Source organism: Galeopterus variegatus, unplaced genomic scaffold (assembly GCF_000696425.1).
Source record: "Galeopterus variegatus unplaced genomic scaffold, G_variegatus-3.0.2 Scaffold1354, whole genome shotgun sequence".
Classification (NCBI taxonomy): Eukaryota; Metazoa; Chordata; class Mammalia; order Dermoptera; family Cynocephalidae; genus Galeopterus; species Galeopterus variegatus.
This window is the reverse complement of record NW_007727465.1, coordinates 583,584-602,331: the sequence shown is the minus strand read 5'-3', so window position 1 is coordinate 602,331 and position 18,748 is coordinate 583,584.

Sequence of the window (18,748 nt, the reverse complement as noted above, 5' to 3'; positions counted from 1 at the left end):
TCCAGTACGATCAGTACTAGGGGAGAGTTTGCACAAACACAGAAGGCACTCAGTTGGTTAGTTTCTGTCTCCCTCTAGTGCCTGCTTCCTAAGGATTTAAGAGAGGGGTGATAGGGGGGCTAGAAAAGCAGATTGGAGTAGCTGTGAAGGGGCCTGACTTCTGTGCTAAGGAGTTAGACCAAGGGACTTCCAGTGGGGTTTTAAAGCCTTTAAGCAGTTGAGAGTTGTGTTTTTGGAAGACCGCCTGGGGCAGCATGGAGACTTAATGATTCGGGGTTGAGAGTTCCTTGAAGCAGTACAGTGTAGTGCAGATCTTCTCACACTAGGGCACATCTGAATCCCTTGGGAGGCCTGTTAAGGCAAATGTTGCTAGGTCCTACCCCCAGAGTTTTCAGTTTCCTGTCCTGGAGTCAGAGGTCTGAGAATTTGAATTTAACAGCTTCCCAAGTAGATGGTGGTGGTGGTGCTGCTGAACTGGTTAGGTACATGGGTCCTGCCCAGGGTGCTGCTAGGTTTAAACTTTCGATCTTCCACATGTAGCTAGCCATATGGCCTTGGTCAAGTCCTCTGCCCTGTGTGAGCCTCAGTTTCCTCAGTGGGATACTACTCACTTCCAAAGAATGTTGAACAAATTCCATTAGATAATGTGTGTAAGCATTCAGTACAGCGTATGTATGAGCATTCAGTATGTAGTCAGCATTCAGTAGAAGGTGTGTTATTACTTTTATTAATATCAGTGAGGAGGTTCTTGCAGAAGTCCAAGGGAGGGATGAAGGAGGGGGCTGAACTAGTCCAGTGGCTGAGGGATGGAGAGAAGGGGATCCGGTTTCTCAGAGGCTCAAAGCCGGTGATCTGTCATTGGAGAACAATGCCTGCTGGTCCCTGCATGGCCACTAGAGGGCAGTGGAGCCAAGACTAAGGATGGAATGCCGTGTGTCCTGTCGGTTGGGACTGGTCTGTGCTTTCAGCCTTTATTCCCTCTTCTGAAGCCCGATCGTGTATTTGTGTTGGGCCACCCTCTCCCTCCCTGCTCTGTGTACTTGCTGATGTTTTTGGAAACCACTTTGCATCACAGGGCACCTCTTGAGCAAGAGTTCCTGCTTGTCTTGTGGCCTGGGATTAGCGGTGGCTGAAAGCCGCTTTCTGGCAGTTGTTTTTTATTTCTCAAGGGCACAGGCGGTGCAGAACATGGGGGCCTGCTCCCTGCCACCCAGCAAAGCCTAGAAGGAACCATAGTTGCTCTTCTGCCAGTTCAAAATTTGGCCTGTTCCATCTTGCATTCCTCCCCCGCTTCCCAGCCCTTGCCTGCACCCTTTGATCCTGTGGGTGGAGGAAGAAGGAAATTCCAAATCCTTAATCCATTTTGAAAGCTGGCTGGAAGCAGGGCTTTTTAGGGGCCTGCTAAACATCGTTGGTTAAATCATTTCAGAGAAGTGCAGGTGCTCTTTCAAGGTCGTAGAATGTGGTGAGGGAAAGAAAAAACTGGGATCATGTTTACAATATTTGATGGTGTACATTGTGCTAAGCCTTTGTACATCGACCTTATTTGATAATAATAATAAAAGGTACCAATGACAATAACTTCCACTTACTGGTTGTGTGAACCTGTGGCCAGGTTCTGTGCTAAGTGACTTTCATATATTAACCCTCATAACTGCCCATGAGGTATTATTAATCCTGAAGAAACTGAGGCTCAGGGAGTTTACAGTAAGAGATATAGGACCAAAGAATGGTGCTGTTAGAAATTCAAACCACTGTGTTTGACTCCAAAATCCAAGCTCTTTCCTTCAGAAATATTGGGCATGATCAATTCCATTTTTAGCCCACCTCTTTCCAGAAGTGGAGCATATAGACATTAGGAAGGATAAGGCCAGGGTTATGACGAAAGAGCCTGTGCCACAGCATAGTGTGTCAGTAAAAAGATGGATTTGGACCTGGATTCAAATCCTGGCTCTGCCCCTTACCACCTCTGTGACCTTGGGCAAAAATTCTTTGATGATTGAGCCATAGCGTCCTCATTTGTAAAATGGGGGATAATAACAGAAGCTACTTTGCTGGTTTGTTCTGAGGGTTAAATGTGTTAATACTTGTAAAATGCTTAGATCAGTACCTCGCACAAAGTAATACTTCAGCAAATGGTAGCTATTATCATCATCGTTATTTTTAACTGTTATGCTGCATTCATATATGTATTGTCAGTGCCTGGCACATATTAGGGGTTGGCTAATGTTTACTAAATTAAATGATCCCTTGGATTCAGAAAATATTTTCTGAGCTCTGGAAGGTGCCAGGTGCTGTCTTTATACAAAAATGAATCCATTTCAGATGCTGTCCCCAGGACTTCTCAATCTGGTAGGAGAGGTCAGGCATGGGCACTTAAAACTGCAGAAGGCAGAAACATTCAGAGGAAGTTCTGGCCAGTTTCAGAGGAAGTGGACTTTGAATTAGGCCTTGAAGTATAAGTGGAGAAGGAGGAGAAGGTGGGCTGGGCCAGAGAAAGCAGGTTTCTGTTGGGCTTAATATACCTCTAGCTTCACAAAGGGTCATTGAGTCAAGTTGGATTTTTATTCATTCAACAAATATTCATCCAGCATAGTAGGAGTCAGGCACTGAGACATAGTGGTGGCTTTGACCTAGTCCCTGCCTTCAAGAGGAAACAAGTGATAATTCAGTGTGGCAAGGTGGTTCTATTGACTGGGAACCTATTAGATGCATGGGAAAGACACTCAAATCAGACTGGTTTAAGCAGAAAGGAAATTCACTGGCTCATGTACCTGGAATATTTTCAGGCATGGCTGGATCCAGGGTCTCAAAATATGTCCTTAGGAAACTGTTTTTCTCTTGTCCTTGCTTTTCCCTGTGTTGGCTTCACTCTTTTATAGGCTCTCCCTTTGCCATGTCACATGTGGCTTCAGCAGCTCCTGGTTACCACCAGCTCAGGAATTGCAGAAGAAAGAGGGTGCCTCTTTCTCAGTAGTTTCTTTTAGCATTGTGGGATTGAGTCTCATTGGATATTTTTGGTCACATGCATTCACTATGGTCAGGGGGATCAACTGCCCACCCCTTCTTGGGGTAAAGTGAGTACAGGGCATATCAGTTTTTCCCCAATCACATGGACTGAGGAGGTGGGTGGTGGGGTGAAGGGGGTATGATTCCCCAAATAAAATTCAGATACTGTTACCAGAGGTAGGTAAAATGAATATTTAGGCAAAAAACAGATGTCTACTACACTACCATATGGGAGCAGAATAATTCACTGGTTGAGAGCTCTGGCTTATGACTCCAGTTCCCAGGGATGGAATCTCATTTCCACCATTTATAAGTTGTGTAACCATGGCAGGGTCACTTCACCTGTCATCCTGAGTCTCAGTGTCCCCATCTGCAATATGAGAGTGATAGTCCACATTGTTGGCTTGAAACAACATGAAAGCACATTGTAAAGGGACCTGGGAAGCTCTGGCAGGCATCACTGCAATTCATGTGGCATGAACTAAGAAGTCTCTGGATTGTTATCTGAGTAGCTTCAGGGCAGCTGTCCCCAGAGAGGCAGCTGGGCAGAGCAGAAAGAGCCAAACTGCCTTGGGTTCAAATCCACTTACTAGCTAATTTTCATCCTTCATGAAATGAAGGTCACCATTCCTGCCTCACAGGGTTGTTGGGAGAAGTGATGAGGTGATCTGTAGACAGGCTTGGCATATAGTGGTCTGTAACTCACGATAGATGCGTTCTTAGTCCAATTATTACTCCACAGCGTGCCAGGAGTCCAGGTGCAAATCTAACAGGACAGACTGTGTGCTGTATGAACAAAACCCAACGTTCTGGATAAAAGGTGCATGTGGCCAGCAACCAAGGGCCCTGGAGAGTCTTTGTAGACAGACCACCTTCCTTCCTTTCTTTCAGCTTGGGGTGGGTACAGATCCACAGAGGTTCATGTTCCACTATTAACTACCCCCTTGCGCTCCATTATCAGCCTGTTTTTCATTTCCATCACAAGGCTTTGAGCCAGACAGTTTGAACGGAATCTCATCTGGAGTGTGTTAGCTCTTCTCTCCCATCGCTGGCAGAGATCTGAGATCAGCTCTGCATTAGGACAAGTTGTAAGTAAACACACATTTGCTCAAATGTGGCCCTTCCACCCATCCCATAGTCTTATCTTAGATTTGGGCAGTTTCAAATCAGGGAACCAAAGTGTTTGGAAAAGACCTTAGAAATAATTTTATTCAGTCTACCCATTTTACAGAAGAGTAAGTTGAAGATCTTTGGTTAAGTTGCTCATGTTTATACAGATAACTTGATACAGCTAGAGCTGGAAATCAGTCTTCTCTCTCTCAGTCCAAAACTTTTGCCACAGTAGCCTGGTGCTTCAGTCATTTGTTCACTCCAGAAACGTACTGAGCATCTTCTATTGTATTCCAGGCCCTATTCTGGGCACTGTGTCTGCCCTTGAAGTGCTTACAAGCTTTTCATCTATTCATTCATCCATCTATCTCTCCATCCGTTTGTGCATTCATATTTCTATCCATGTAGTCATCCATCTGTCATTCATTTGTCTTTTCACTCATCTGTTCATCTCATCCATCCATTTGTTATCTGTTTATCTTTCTGTCTCCTTTTCTCTTCATCTGTCCATCAGTACGTCTGTTTATCTCTTCATCCATTTATCCAGCCATCAGTGTGTCTGTAATGCTGCGCCTGGGATTGATATAAGTAAAAAGCAATCATGGCTCTTTAGGCTTTCACACCTAGTGGGGTAAGACCCAAAGAAAGGATATAAAAAGGCTTTGGTTACACACAAAAAGGAACTTGGAATTTTGCTTCTTATTTTAGAGAAGGCTTCATTCTCAGGGTAAAAATAGAGCCACATCTTGGGTAGTAGTTTCCCAGTGGAGAAGATGGGGAAGAAACTTCTAGGATGAGGCAACAACATAGGCAAAGGCATGAAGGTGTCTGGTGGGTCTGGGAGGGAGAGGAATTCCTTGTCATTTGATCACTCCTTCAAGGAGTGAAAGTTATCGAAGGCTGTTTTGAAAGGACCTTGAATATCAGACCTGGAGCCAGAATATCAAGTCACCCTGTGGGCATTTGGAAACCCCTGCAGGGTTTTCAGCAGGAAGCAAAGTAGGTCAGTGAGCATTTTACAAAGATCGCTTTAGGTGGTTGGATCAGAGAGGTGGAAATTGGAAGTATGAGGAGTGTTTAAAGCCTGTTTCAACCCTAGGAGAGTTGACCTCATGGCCTAAATCAAATTGGCAATAGAGATGGGGGCCTGCGGGTGGGGTTTGAGCAACATGTGCAGGAAGAGTTAGCAGAACTTGAATGGTTGACTTAGCATATGTCAGAGATGTCTGTCTGGGTGGTAGATGACAGTGCCCATTTGCTTAAAGACCACAGGAGGAAGAAGGTTTGGGGGGAGGGTGCAGGGCATGGAACAGTAATGCATTCAGTTTTAGATGAGCTGCTTTTGAGGTGTCTGTGAAATAGTTGCAGAGATATCTAGGATGCACTTCCTTATAGGATCTGGAGCTTGTGAGAGATGTAGTTGGGGTGGAGATGGTGAGATGCTCAGAGTGTAGATAGTGTTGATTGCATGCACAGCAGCAGACACAAAGCTGGAGAGGAGGCCAGGGCCTAGACCTGCTTATTGGAGGGGAGATACATCTGTACTGCAGCAGGCTGTCCTAGAGAGGGAGAAGAGGAAGGCGTAAAACTGTGGCTTTTGATAATTGTACCATGGTTATGGACGCTGTTGACATTAGGGGGAGCTGGGTGGAGGGTGTTTGGAAACTGTGCTGTCTTTGTAACTCTTCTCTAAGTGTGAAATTAGTTTGAAACAAAAGTTGAATGAAAAAACAAAACAAGTGGATTGTACTGGGTGCAGCGGTGCATCCTTTATATGTGTGTTGTCTTTTCATAAACTGCTTTTTTGATGTACATGTTGACATACAATAAACTATGCATATTTACAGTACATAGTTTGATAAGTTTTGACATATGTATTCTCTCACAAAACCCATCAGCACAAGCAGGTAGTAAACGTACCAATCATCCACAAGCGTTTCTTCGTGTCTTTTTGTTATTCCTCTTCTGTGCCTGCACCCCCCTGCCCCCACCCAGCAGGCAACCACTGACTGCTTTGTGTCACTGTAATTTAGTTTGCTTTGTCTGGGGTTTTTTTTATAAATAGAACCATACAGCATGTATTCTTTTGTCTTGCGTCATTCAATCAGCATATTATTTTGAGATTCATCCATGTTGTTTTTCACTAAGTAGTTCATTCCTTGTTATTGCTGCTAAGTGTTCCATCCCACAGATGTATCAGTTTGTTTTTCCACTCACCTGTTGATGGCCGTTTGAATTGTTTCCAGTTTTGGGCTATTATATCAAAGCTTCTATGAACATTTCTGTACAGGTCTTTGTATGAATATATGTTTCCTTTTCTCTTGGGTAAATGCCTAGGAGTGAGATGGCCGGATCATATGGAAAGCATATGTTTAACTGCACCACCATGGGAGTTCCAGTTCTTCTACATCCTTACCAACACTTGTTATGGTCTATCTTTTTAATTTAAGCTATTCTAATGGTGTGTAATGGTATCTTATTGTGGTTTTAATTTACATTTCTCTAATGACTAATGATGTAGAGCGGCTCTTCATGTGTTTATTTGCCATCTGCATATCTTTTTTTGGAGAAGTGTCTGTTCAAATGTTTTGACCATTTTTAAAATTAGGTTGTGTGTTTTCTTATTGTTGAGCTTTGAGAGTTCTTTGTTTATTCTGGATATAAGATATAGACTCCACAAATATTTTCTCCCTGTGTCTTGTCATTTTATTATTATTATTTTTTTAAAGTGTCTTTCAAAGAGCAGAAGTGCTTAATTTTGATGAAGTCCAGTTTATTGATTTATTCTTTTACGGATCATGATTTTGGTGTTAGATCCAAAAAATCTTTGATATGATATGATACCCAAGGCCAAATATTTTTTTCTAGGTTCTCTTCTCAAGTTTCTTTTATAGTTTTAGGCTTCACATTTAGGTCTGTGATCCATTTTTGAGTTAATTTTTTTTAGATGATGACAAGTATAGATCTGAGTTTGTCTTTTTGCACCTGGATATCCAGTTGTTCTAACACCATTTGTTGAGAAAGTGATCTGCTCACTGCATTTCCTTTATACCTTTGTCAAAAATCTGTGTATGTGTGGGTGTATTTCTGGACCCTCTCTTCTGTTTCACTAATCTATGGGGATATTTTGGTACTGACATCACACTGTCTTGATTAATGTAGTTTTATAATAATTCAAGAAATCAGGTGGTCCGAGTCCTCCAACTTTGTTCTTTTTCAAAGGTGTGTGTGGGCTCTAGGTCCTTTGCATTTCCCTATAACTTTTAGAATTACTTACCAATTTGTACAAAAAGTCTTCCTGATATTTTAATTGGGATTATGTTGAATGTATGGAGCAATTTGGGGAGAATTGACATGTTAATAACATTGATTGTTCTTAATAACAGGGTATGTCTATAGGTTTATAATTTTTTTTTAAGCACTTTAACTCTGTTGCTCCATTGTTTGTCTTCTGGCTTGCATTGTTTTTGATGAGAGATCTGTGTTATCCTTATCTTTGTTCCTAGGTACATGACATGCTTTTTTTTTTTTTCTATTTTAAGATTTTCTCTGTTACTGGTTTTGAGCAATTTTATTATGATGTGTTTTGGTGTAAGTTTCTTGATATTTCTAGTTCTTGTAGTTTGTTGAGCTTCCTGAATCTGTGGGTTTATAGTTTTCATCAAATTTACAAAATTTCGGATGCTATTTCTTCAAATATTTTTCCGTTCACCATTTTCTTCAGGAGCTCCAATTAAACCACTTTAAGTTGTTCCATGGTTTACTGGCACTCTTTTCATTTTTTTTTTTTTTTTTTTAAAAGATGACCGGTAAGGGGATCTCAACCCTTGGCTTGGTGCTGTCTGCACCACGCTCAGCCAGTGAGCAAACCGGCCATCCCTATATAGGATCCGAACCCATGGCCTTGGTGTTATCAGCACCGCACTCTACCGAGTGAGCCACGGGCCGGCCTACTCTTTTCATTTTTTAAAAGTATTTTTTCCTCTTTGTGTTTCATTCTGGACAGTTTCTATTGCTGTCTTTAAGTTCACCAATATTTTCTCCTGCAATGACTAGTCTACTGTAAATCCCATCTGGCATATTTTTCATCTAAGACATTGTAGTTTTCATGTCTAAAAATTCAGTTTGGTTGATTGTTGATAACATTGTTAAAAGAAAAATAATTAAAAAAAAATTCAAGTTGAGTCTTTAAAAAAATACCTTCTATATGTCTAGTAAACATTTTGAAAATATTGAATATTTTTAAGATTTAATATTATGTATAAAATATAATAATGTTTAATATCCTTCTTTGCTAATTCTAATATTTGTGTCCGTTCTAGATTGGTCATGATTGATTTTTCTCCCCACTAAGTGTTATATTTTCCTGCTTCTTTTCATGCCTGTTAATCTCTTATTGGATGTCAGACATGAATTTTACCATGTTGGTTGCTGGCTATGTTAGTATTCAAAACATATTCTTGAGCTTTGTTTTGAAAAGCAGCTAAATTATTTGAAAACAGGTTTTTTTGTGTGTCTTCCTTTGAAGATTGGTTGTATAGGACCAGAGCAGTATCGTGTAGGGCTAATTATTCCTCACCATGAAGGCAAGCCTCTGAGTATTCTACCAAATGCCCTGTAGAGCTTGAGGCTTTACAATCTGGCTGCTAGGAGCAGGTGCTATTCCTGGCCCTAGGACCAGAATGTTCCTCTGATCCTCTCAACTGGGTCCTTCCCCAGCCTTGGATAGTACATGCTCAGTGCTCTGCTAAATCCTCCGGGAGGGACTCGCCAGGTATCTCCAGAGTTCTCTTTCTGTGTAGCTCTTTCCTCTCCGGTATTCTACTCTGCATACTCCAGACACCTTAGTCTCTCCCAAGCTCTGTCTCCTCAACTCCAGTTGTCTGCCTTGCTTCCCACTCCCTGCCCCATAGCCTGGATCCTCTTTCAGACAGCGAGGTAGGACAGCTGTGGGGCTCAGTTGGTTTGTTTTCTGTCTCCCAGGGATCATTATCTTTTATGGCCCGATGTCCACTGACTTGAAAACTGTTGTTTCATTTTTTTTTCTGGCTTTTTGGTTGTGTCAAGGGTGTGGATAAATCCACTTCCTATTACTCCATCTTGCTGCAAGCAGGTGTCCATTACCTTTTATCACATTATTTTTTTTTAAATCCCACGCTGGAAGGAACCTTCCTCTATAACAACAACCAACAGCTTGACAAAGCGTTTTCCCATTGTCCTGTGATTGCTTTGCTTCTCAAAGCAAGCCAGTGAGGTGGGTATTGTACCCCACTTTACAGATAAGGGAACAATCTCAGAGAGGTGAAGGGACTTGTCCAAGTCACACAGTCTTATAAGGCAGAACCAGGATTAAATCCATGTCCTCATTACACTTGTAGTTCCCAGAAGGGGAAACAGAGCCACACGAAGAGTTGGTATTATATATTTAAAAGTGTTTTGGGGTGGGGGTAATAGGTGGGCTTGGAGATTAATATTTACAAGATCATAGGGCTGGGAGTTTGGAGAGGGTCATCGATCTCTGTGAATGGTCTTCTTACTGTACCCACCCCCCTCTAACCCCATTCAGAGAAGGGAATGTGTCTTCTACATAATGCCTCTTGCCAGACAGGGGGATCAGCTTTTTGCCAGAGCTTCAGACCTGGGGATTTGGAACTTGGCCTGGCTTTCATTGGATATGGAGGGAGGGAGTGGAGAAGATGTAGGAAATGAAGAGTTCTGGTTGCTCAGGTTGGGGTGATGGGTACGAAGAGGGGAGTACCAGAAAGCCAGCGGGTGGGCTTCCTGGAGCTGTGGGATGAGCAGTGGGTCCAGCCAGCACCCACTGTCTTCTGGTTTGTGTGATTATCCCTTCTCCTCCCTGTTCCTCTGAGTGAGAAAGGTGGGGAAATAAAATAATGAAGCCGTGAGTAGGTGAGGTGTTAGGGAGACAGCTTGCCAGGGTGGGCAGCACAGATGACTGGCGGGTGGGGAGGGAGGTGGTGGTGGGAGGCACATGTGCAGATGCGAGTTCTGAGAAACCAGTGGAGGGGGCTCAGCCTGGGCATGCAGAGTCGCAGGTGGGGGTGCTGGTGGGTGACACCTGAGGCAGGTGTTCCCTGGGAAGTAGGTAATGTGGTCTTTTCCTGGCCATGGAGGAGACTTTGAAATGTTCTTGGAGAATTAATTTTTAGTGAGTTTCCTTTTGACTGGGTTTTTTAAAGTGTAGAACGGAATGGAACATAATAGCTGCCATTTATTAAGTATCTACTGTATGCTCAGAACCCATTTTACATGCATCAACCCATTTCATATCATAGTTACCTTGAGGTAAGTAATATTACTAAACCCATTTACAGGTGAGGAGTCTCAGTTTCAGGGATATGGCGCCTTGCTCAAGCACCCTCTGCACCCATCCATCCATCCATCCATCCATCCATCTACCTATCTATCTTATCTTATCTTATCTTATCTTATCTTATCTTATCTTATCTTTCTGTCTGTCTGTCTGTCTGTCTGTCTGTCTGTCTGTCTGTCTGTCTATCTATCTATCTATCTATCTATCTATCTGTCTATTTATCTATCATCTTTCTAAAATGAGAGAGATGTTCATTGTCCAGAGCTTAGATAGAACTCAGCCGGTAGTATTTTTGATTTGCTTTTTTCCAGGGCCTTTTTGGCAGATTTGGGGTGAGGGTAGGGGCTTGGGAAAGAAAACAAGATATTAAAGACACTGGATGCCAAAGATGGAAGGAAATTTCACTGTACCTTCTCATAATAACCCTGTCAGGTAAATACCTTTGAGAGGACCCCTATTATTTTGTCTATTGAGGAGCAATCCTTTATCTTCAGGGAAACGGGCCGCACACCCAGCACCCACCTCCCTGCCTGAGGATGGGTATTTGACCCTAGCTATGCCAATCGTAGAATTCCATCTCCTTGGCCATAGTAATTGGTCCAGGCATGAGCACATGACTCCAACCAGACCAACCATTTCCTTTCGTGGGATTTCTTTTTGTCTAAACTGGAGCGCAAAACTCTGTTACTCGTTTAGCAAAGGACAACAGTATGTCACACATTCTTCACCTTGTGGAGATACTGGTTTGAAACAATTCAACAGACATGCCAATAGAAGCAAAGAGAAGACACAAAGTTTCTCCTTCCCCCTTCCCAAAGCCCTGATTTGTGTTTGGAAAGCTATGTAGTCCAGAATGTTGTCTTCCCCCACGTCTCTCTCCCGACTCTAGAGGGGACCACTTTGCCCGGGCTGGGCCACTCAGCACATTCATTTCCCTACTGCAGCACTGCCAGAGATGGGCAGTACCAAAGCCAGTCCAATCAGAGCAAATTAAAGACTTACTGATTGCTGGGACACTGTTTGTTTTTCCTGTTGGAAGAGAACTAGGAAGCATGTAGCTACCTGGTGAGCATCCGTCTTGGGATCAGCAAGTAAGCCAGTTTTGGAAAAAGGTCAATACTTATCGGAAGAGAGATGAGCAAAGATTCTGGGCCTACCTAGTTGATCTGTCTTTCCTGAAACCCACCATACCTCTGGACCCTCCAGGTATGAGAGTCATAAATCCCCTCTATGGTTTAAGGTGTGTAGTAGTCTGTTTTGTGTTGCTATAACACAATTACCTGAGACTGGGTAATTTATAAGGAAAAGAGGTTTATTTGGCTTGTGATTCTGAGACAGCTGCATCTGGCATAGGCCTCAGGCTGCTTCTACTCATGGTGGAAAGTGGCAGGCAGACAGCTGGTACAGGCAGATCACATGGCAAGAGGAAGAGAGAGAGAGAGAGAGAGAGAGAGAGAGAGAGAGAGAGAGAAGGTGCCAGGGTCTTTTAAACAACCAGCTCTTGTGGGACTAATAGAGTGAGAACTCACTCATTACTACCCCCACCTAGGGAGAGCATTAAATCCATTCATGAGGGATCCGCCCACATGAGTCAATCAGTTTCCAACACTGCCATATTGGGGATCAAATTTCCACGAGTTTTGGAGGGGACAACACATCCAAACTCCATCAAAGTGTAACCTCAAGCTTCTCAACTGACTAGTTAGTCTTGATGCTATTTGAGTCCTGATTCCAGTCAGCTAAGAAGCCAGCTCCATGGATTCTTTCCTGGCCACCATTTTGTTATATGAACAATTGTACCTCTTATCTTGCTATTTTTTTTTTTTTTAAAAGATGACTGGTAAGGGGATCTTAACCCTTGACTTGGTGTTGTCAGCACCACACTCTCCTGAGTGAGCCACGGGCCAGCCCTTATCTTGCTATTTTCTTAAAAATATTTTAGAAAACTTTAATGGAAACTTAAAAATGTATACAAAAGTAGACAGAATAGTATAGTGTATGCATTATCAAACAGGGTTGAGAGGGAACCAAAGGGAAAAAATTGGTTCTTGGGGAGGGGATGAATAAATCTTAGGTATTACAATGCTTTGTAATGTCAGTATTATAATGGTCCTCCCCAAAGGTCCTCCAAAGGGCCACAGCATATAAACAGATATACAGTGTGTCTTTGGTATTGACATTTCAGGGATCAGGGAGTGATTACAAAAAATATCTAAAAATGCCCTTAGGGGAAGATAATGAAAAAAATAGGTTGAGAAACACTGGTATAATGAGCTCCATGAATCCATTATTCAGATTTGACAGTCATCAACTCACAGACAATCTCGTTTCAATTATACCCCTACCCATTTCCCCTCCCATATTATGTTGAAGAAAATTCAGGCAAAATATAATTTTATTTATAAGTATTTCAGCATGACTCTCTAAATAGGACTCTAAAAAAAAATGTAACCACAACATTATCACACTTAAAAAATAAAAGTTCTTTCTTAGTATCATGAAATACCCAGTCAGTGTTCAAATTTCTAATTGGGTATCTGAATCAGATCCAAATCAGGATCATTGTTATAAGTTCATAGATCTCTTAAGTCTATTTAATATGAGGTTCCTCATGGTGCTTTCAATTTACTTGTTGAAGGCACTGTTTCATTTGCCCATAGAGTTTCTCACAGTCTGGATTTTGTGGATTGCGTGATTGTGTTGTCATTTAACATGTTCTTCTTTGACATGTATACATTCATGGAACCATTACCATAATGAAGATAGCGAACATATCCATTGCTCCCGTGGTGTCCTCTTGACTGTAATTCCTTCTTCATAGATGTCACTTTCCCTCAAGAAAACACCATTCTGATTTGTGTCACTATAACTTAGCTTGCATTCCCTAGAATTTTAGATAAATAGAGTCTTACAGTACTCTTTTGTCGGGCTTCTTTCACACAGCGTAATTATTGAGATTAATCCATGTTGTTGCTTGCTTGTATAAGTAGTTCATTCCTTTTTATTGTAAATAGTATTACATTGAGTGGCTATACTACAGTTTGTTTATTGGTGGCCTATTTGTGGCCATTTGAATTGTTTCCAGCTTTTGCCTATTACAAATAAAACTACTCTGAAGGTTTGTATACAAGTCGATATATGGATGTGTATTTCCTTTTCTTTTGGGTAAACACCTAGGAGTGGAATGGCTGGATTATATGGTAAGTGTATGTTTTCCTGCACCACCATGAGAGTTCCAGTTCCCCTGCATCATCACCAGTGCTTGTTATGGTCAGCCTTTAATTTAAACCATTCTAATATGTGTGTAACGGGGTGTGTGTTGTGTGTGTGTGTGTGTGTGTGTGTGTGTGTCAAATCTAGCTCTTGTGCTAAAATTTTAGAATCAGCTTGCCAATTTGTACAAAAAACCTTGCCTGATATTTTGCTTGGGATTGTGTTGAATACAGGGACAAATTTAGGGAGAAATGACATTTTAATAATATTGACTGTTCTGACCCAGTAACCAGGTATATCTTTCCTTTTATTTATGTGTTTTAGAGCTTCTTTCAGCAGTGTTTCATAGTTTTTAGTGTACAAGTCTTTAACATTTTTTTTTTTTAAAGATGACCGGTAAGGGGATCTTAACCCTTGACTTGGTGTTGTCAGCACCACGCTCAGCCAGTGAGCGAACCGGCCATCCCTATATGGGATCCGAACCCGTGGCCTTGGTGTTATCAGCACCGCACTCTCCCGAGTGAGTCACGGGCCGGCCCAAGTCTTTAACATCTTTTTTTTTAAAAAGATGACCGGTAAGGGGATCTTAACCTTTGACTTTGTGTTGTCAGCACCACGTTCACCCAATGAGCTAACCGGCCATCCCTATATGGGATCCGAACCCGTGGCCTTGGTGTTATCAGCACCGCACTCTCCCGAGTGAGTCACGGGCCGGCCCAAGTCTTTAACATCTTTTGTCTAATTTTCCCCTAAGTGTTTCACATTTTTAACAAATTTAAGTGGTATTTAAAAAAATTTTAATTTCTCATTTCTGGTATATGGAAATATGGTTGCCTTAGTATATTGATCTTGTATCCTACAACCTTGCCTAAAGTCACTTATTAGTACTAAGTAGCTTATTTTGGAGATTTTTTTGGATTTTCTACACAGACATAGATAGTTTTACTTCTCCCTTCTCAGTCTGGATGCTTTTATGTATTTTTCTTGTTTTATTGCACAGGCTACAAACTCCAGAACAATGTTTAATAGAAGTGGTGAGAGCAGACATCCTTGTCTTGTTTCTGATCTCAGGAGGAAAGCATTCAGTCTTTCATCATTAGGTGGGATGTTTGTTGTAGGTTTTTTGCAGACGCCTTTTATCATGTTGAATAAGTTCCTTTCACTTCTAGTTTTTGAATTTTTTTTTTAAATAAGGAATGGATATTAATTTTTTTTTAATGCTTTTCATGTCTATGGGAATGATGATATGGTTTGTTTTTTAGTTTGTTACTATTGCGAATTACATTGAGTGGTTTTTAAAATAATAAACTAGACTTGAATTTCTGGCATAAAATCCACTTGGTTATGATGTATTATCCTTTTAGATAGATTCAAATTGCTAAAGTTTGTCTAGGCTTTTTTTACCCCCATTTGTGTTCATGAGGGTTATTAGTCTGTAGTTTTCTTTTCTCATAATGTCTTTGTCTGGTTTTGGTATCTGGGTATTACTTGCTTCATGGAATAAATTGGGAAATATTTGCTTCTCTTCAATTTTTTGGAAGAGTTTGTGTAGAACTGCTGTTTTTTTCTTCCCTTAAATGTTTGATAGTATTCACAAGTGAAGCCATGTAGACGTGGAGTTTTCTTTGTGGGAAGGTTTTAACTACAGTTTCAATTGTTTATATGTTTAGTGAATCATTTGAAACTAAATTGTAGAGTATCTTTACATTTCACCACTAAATACATTGGATGCAACTCCTAGAAACAAGGAGATTCCCCTGCATAATCGCACCTCCAATATCACACTTAAGAATGTGAAATCATTCCCTTTTGCCATCTAAATTATCTACTGCTGTGTAACAAAGTACCCTGAAACAGCAGCTTAATACAGTAAACAATTGTTATCCCACAATTCCTGAGTTTTAGGAATTTGAGAGCAGCTTAGCTGGGTGGTTTTGGCTCAGGGTCTCTCATGAGGTTGCAGTAAATCTGTCAGCGGAAGCTGCATTCATCTCAAGACTTGTTCCATGGCTGATGTCTGGAAGCCCCAGGTCCTTGCTCCATTACCCTATCCATAGGCTACCTGAGCATTATCACAGCATGGCAGGTGCGTTCACTCAAAGCAAGAAATCTTAGTGAGAAAGAGGGAGTGAGTGCAAAAGAGCACAAGAAGGAAGCTGTAATCTTTTATAATTTAATCACAGCAGTGACATACCATCACTTTTGTGGTGTGCTGTTAGACACATAGACCAAACCTGGTATATTGTAGTGGGGACTGCATATGGGTGTGGAGGTAGTGATCATTGTGGTCCATCTTGGAAGCTGGCTACCTCATCTAATATCCAATCCATATTCAAATTTCTCCAGATGGCCTAAAAATTTTTTAAAACCAGGATCCATTGCATTTGCATGTTGTATCTCTTTGGTCTCTCTAATCTGCAACACTGACTTTTTGAAGAGGCCAGTCTTTTAGAATGTCCCACAATCTAGGCTTACTGATTTTTTTCTCACTTGACTTGTTTCTCTATCCCCTGTACAAGTGTTTCCTATGGCTTATTAGATTCAGGTTAAACATTAGGGCAGGAAGACATTATAGCTGAAGCTGTGTACTTCACCTGGAGGCACATGTTAGGAGGTCCTGCTATGAATGATGCCGTTTGATCAATTTGATTCCCACTGCTTCATAAACAGACTTTCAACCAATCCATGTCCTTTATGCCCCATCTTCATGCCCCTTTCAGAAGTACTTGGTACCTTCAATTCCCGAGCCTTTCTGGAGACTTGCAATATTAATTGGCCAACTTCTTGGCTTCCCCACTACTGGCCTAGGTTTCTGCTTCCTCTGGTCTGCTAAGACAGTTATTATGCATCTAGTTTCTTTTCAGCTTCATTAATTGTGTTTTTCTTATCTCTTCTCCTAGCTAGGATAAATAACTTCTTTAGGCATATTTTCAGATATGAATACATGGCTCAAATATTTTAAAGAAAGCTGTCTTTGGTCCCATAGCTTTTCAGAGATTCTGTTTAGAATAAAACCAAACATAAACCACATATTGACTCTCATTTCTATGAACACTGTGGGCTTTGAAATGGGATTTGACCTGCATTATCCTTGAACTCCTTAGGCCTGGACCCACAGAACTCTTTTTGTAGCTGAAATTGAAACGGTAAAGCAATTTGCAGCAGCAGAGGGAATGTCTTGGGAAACGTTTCTAGGGCTTTAGCGTTTCCTGAGTTCTTGGGTCAGGGTAGCATTTTTCCAGATTCATTTACTAAAATCAACAAAGGATTGGTGAATAACCTTGTAAAGAAGGAATTTTAGGCTTCATTTTAGAGATGTGGAAATAGATGTAGTGAAGTCTATAGTATGTGGCAGAGTCCAGATTCAAAACCAGGTCTGCTCAACTCAGTCTTTGTACCAGAGTGTAGTTGCAGTGAATGTCACTTTAAATAAGTTGAAACCATTTATTAGAGGTTTTAACTTATCTCTAGGTAACTGAAATGTATGGTTAAATCTCAAATATGCCTCTTACTAGCTTTGTGGTCTTGGATGAGTTTCTTTGCCATTTGGAGCCTTACTTTCTTCATTTATAATATGGTGATGCTAATACCTACCTCACAGAGGTTTCTTATGGGCTAAAGAAGATGGCACATGTGACCATATAGTGGTCACATTCAGATAGTGATCTAAGAATGTCAAATAGGGGACCAGACTTCCATGCCTATTGATTCCAGACTGGAGATGAACATAAATGCAGCACAGGATGGGAACTGTGACCATATAGTGGTCACATTCAGATAGTGATCTAAGAATGTCAAATAGGGGACCAGACTTCCGTGCCTATTGATTCCAGACTGGAGATGAACATAAATGCAGCACAGGATGGGAACTGTGGGGACTGCAGGGGCTGGAGGTCACTTGCCAGTTGCTGTTGAAAGGGTCAGGAGGCAGCCAAAATTCCAGGCATGAACTCCAGGTGTAGATCTTCTAATTTTCTGTTTTGGCAACAGAGCTCCCCTGGTGCCAGGCTCTGTGCTAGGCTGGTCAGAGACGAAGGCCAGGCAGCAGGGCCTCTCCTGGGAGGCTGCAGTCAAGTGCTGAGAGGAACCTTGTATGCGGGGAAAGGGGCACTGCAATAGGATTTGGAGAAATGGGATTTGACCTGCATTATCCTTGAACTCCTTAGGCCTGGACCCACAGAGCTCTTTTTGTAGCTGATATTGAAACAGTAAAGCAATTTGCAGCAGCAGAGGGAATGTCTTGGGAAACGTTTCTAGGGCTTTAGCATTTCCTGAGGGCTTTCGCTATCTTATTTGATACATTCCGTTAAATGAGCAGTAATCTCATTTTGCTGGTGGGATGCCTAAGGCTCACAGAAAATGAGGGTCTGAGAGTCACACAAGCTGGGACGAGGGAGAGGCAAGCCTGGGACCCAGGCCGGGTGAGTCTGTTTCCCACCTTGCCACAGATAGGGAAGGGGAAATCGGGACAGCTCAGAGGGACAAAAAGACTCATCCAAAGATGCATATCTGGGAAGCTCAAGAAAGACAGCAAAGAGTGTCCATGAGCTCCTTGAGGTCTGCAAAATGTTTTATGTTTGCACCTTTGTCTGTTTCTCAGGGTAAAAGACCTAAAACTGTCAACAGATTCTCCAATTGTTAAGAAACACTAATTTAAGCCAAGGTCTTTCTGCCTCCAAAGCCCCTTTCTGACTCTGAGGCCCCCTCCACTGGATCCTGGTTAAGAGAACGTTCTTTAAAGTGAAACTCATCAAAGGTCTGGCTCTGCATCCTGGCTCTACCACTTACTAGCTGTGAGACCTCATTTCCTCATCTGCGAAACTGGGATTTACTTATTTAAATATTTTATTGAGTCCCTGACTCTGACTCAGACATTGTTCTAGGTGCTGAGGACACAGCAATGAATTAAATAATGTCCCTGCTGTTATTAATCTTATGTTCTGTGAGGGGATAAAGAAAATAAACAAATAGATATTTGTGAGATAAGTGCTATGGAGGAAAACGAAGCAGGGTAAGGGGGACAGGGTGTGTTGCAGGAGTGGGGTGGGGCTATTCTTTTACTTAGAATGGTCAGGGAAGCTT